Source organism: Cryptomeria japonica, chromosome 9 (genome assembly GCF_030272615.1).
Source record: "Cryptomeria japonica chromosome 9, Sugi_1.0, whole genome shotgun sequence".
NCBI lineage: Eukaryota > Viridiplantae > Streptophyta > Pinopsida > Cupressales > Cupressaceae > Cryptomeria > Cryptomeria japonica.
Window position 1 is genome coordinate 498,302,659 of NC_081413.1, and position 2,914 is coordinate 498,305,572.

A 2,914-nucleotide genomic window follows, 5' to 3' on the forward strand; every position below is an offset into this window, starting at 1 on the left:
AACATGTCTTCTGACCGGAGTTCAAAAGAAAGATGCTATCTTTAGTCTGTGTACCGGTTGCAATCACCAATCCAGATCTTTTAATAATTTTACATTTTCCATCCTTGAACTGTAATTGAAATTTGTTGGTGTAAATAATTATTCATCATGGATATTATTACACTTACTTAAGTTTACTTAGGATAATGCATTTCATAGTAGTTTGGATATGAGACACTTGGGTGTTTGTGCCACATTGGGATAGTGTGTGTAGGAGAAATTCCACCTTTTATGGTGTTGATCTTGTTATTACACTATCATATCCACTTATTGTGGAGTGATAATTCCACCTTCGGTGGGTGATCCACCTCATGTGAAATATTATATTATTTCTCCTACCTACCCACACCTATTTCCTACCTACCCTTGTTTCTTATTGAGCCACATGTCATATTTGTGTGCTCATACATATCCCTAGCCTTGCCTATATAAGCAGGCTCATCAACAACTATTGAAGCTATGTTATTGATCATTTTCTATTGATGAGAATACAGTTTATTCTTGTCCCATATTATGTCTCTATTTTGTACATTTCATTGAGCTCTTGATCTTGGCAAAATCCAACATGGTATCAGAGCCATTGGGGCTTCATTGATTCATCTTGAAGAGGCATTATTGTGACGTCAAGAGGTAGATCTAAGGAGCAGCATCTTTTGGAGGCGTCCTAGACCAGATCCGACCTCGCCATTGCGTCCAGAAGGCCGTTTCCATGAATTTTGGTTATAAATTCGGCCTATTTTGGTGAGAAAATTTTTTTCTCCAATTTTGCTTGTATCGTACGGATTTTCGAAATATTATTGTATTTTTTCAAAAAATAAACAATTTTTCCTTTTTCTGAAATTTTTTTTTCAAAAATCAAAAAAAATTGAAAAAATCAAAAAAAAAAAAAAGCATTTGTTTGGGGGTCCGCAGACCCCCGTACCCCCGTGACCTCGCAAGTTGCAGGTTTTCTGCGCGTACCACCTTCCGTCTGCGCACCCATACCCTATCCGCTGTAGGCGCTCCGTATCTCCCGCCGGCAAGGACCCCGTCGCCGACGCCACCTGAGCGCCTCCGCTCCCGGCCGCAGCTCGCCCAACGGCGCCCTCTGCCTTCAGCGCCGCCTCCAAGCAGTGCCTCTCGATGCTACCTGCTCCGGCCGTGTTCATTCCGGTGCCTTCCATCACCCACCGACACCACCAGCAACTCGGCCCCGCTTCGCCACACAAGCCGACAGGTCACCTAACCCGGAGGACCCGCGCCTGCCACGTGGCAGGCGACCACTGGACCGCGGGTACAAACCTGCCACGCAAACACCCGTACAGATGCCACATGTCACACACAGTCGGATTTCCGTACATTGCCACGTAGACATCCGTACATACAGTCATCTATCCCAGTCAGCGAATCCGTACAGTACGGATTACACAGCAACCTGCCACGTCATCTGTCCGTACGGTATGGACATTTTGCAACGGTCATACGGCCATCAAATTTAACCCAGTGACTTGCTAATGTCAGCGCCACATCAGCACGGTTTGAAAATTTTTGGACCCCCTCTCATTGAGCTTTTTGATTTTGCAGTTCAACTTCAAATGGCCATAACTTGCTCATTTTTGCTCCTTTTTGGGTGCAATTTTTTTTTAAATGGGCTAGAATTTTGTGCTCTCTGCAGTGGTGAAGAAATTTTTTGATTTTGATGCACGGATTTTTCAGAAAATGCAGTTTTTGGTGACTATCCCTAAGTAATCCCTATTTTTGCAACTTCAGAGGCTTCGTTTGGGGTCATACGACCTCCTTTTCAGGTGCTGTTTTTTTTGAAAGTGCATATTTTTTTGTCTACTTTCACTTGATACTATCAAATTGATGCCATTGTAAGTAGAAATTGTACTTTCAGATCTTGGCCATTTTTGGCTCTCTTGGTACTTGTATATTTGCTTGAATCTCAGTTAGATTCATTGCACTATTGATTGAAGTCTCTTGTATCTCATTTGAGAAGTTGTAAAATTTGCATCATAAGTCCACTTTGCCTTGTTTTGCAAGTGGCTCATTGCAATTGCACTAAGTATAAAGTGCCAAAATCATCACTTTAGGGGGGGTACTTTGATTGAGTGAATTTGGGGGGGTGTCTCTTGTGCTTTTGTGCTCTTGTGTTCCTTCCTTTTTTCTGCAATGGGTTCTTCTAAGTTTCCTCTCTTAACTCCACATAACTATGCTACTTGGAAAATTGATGCAAGGAGTAAACTTATGGAAAAAGGACTCACTCATTACATTGATGGAACTATTGTTGCTCCAGCTGATCCTAAGGCTAATCCAGTTGGTCACTTAGATTGGCTCACTAAAAATATCATGGCAATTGGTACCTTAAGAAAGTATGTATCAAAGGATCTCATTTTTCATATTGAGAAATGTACTCTAATCAAGGATGCTTGGCAAAAGTTTCAAGACTTGTATGGTCAAGTTGATGAGATTAGGGGATATCAAATTGATATTGATCTCACCATGTTAGATCCCAAGAACTTTGATACTATACAAGATTATGTCACTAAGGCAAATGAGTTGAGGGCACAACTCAAAGATTGTGGCATTGATAAAAAGGATACTCAATTGATATTCAACTTGATAGGCAAGCTTCCACAAGAATATGCAACATTTGTTTCTAGTTTCCAAACCCATAGGATGACAATGGGTTCAAGCTACACAATGCCTACATTTGATGCTTTCAATGAAATGTTGATGATGGAACAAACTAAGTTGATAAGCATGGGCATTCTTAAGGCTTCTAAGTCTCAAGCATTAGTGGCAAATCAAGGGAACAAAGGAAATAAAGGAAAGGACAACTCAAACAAGAAGAAATGGCAATCAAAGCCTAAGGAAAAAGCACCATCTTCTCCAA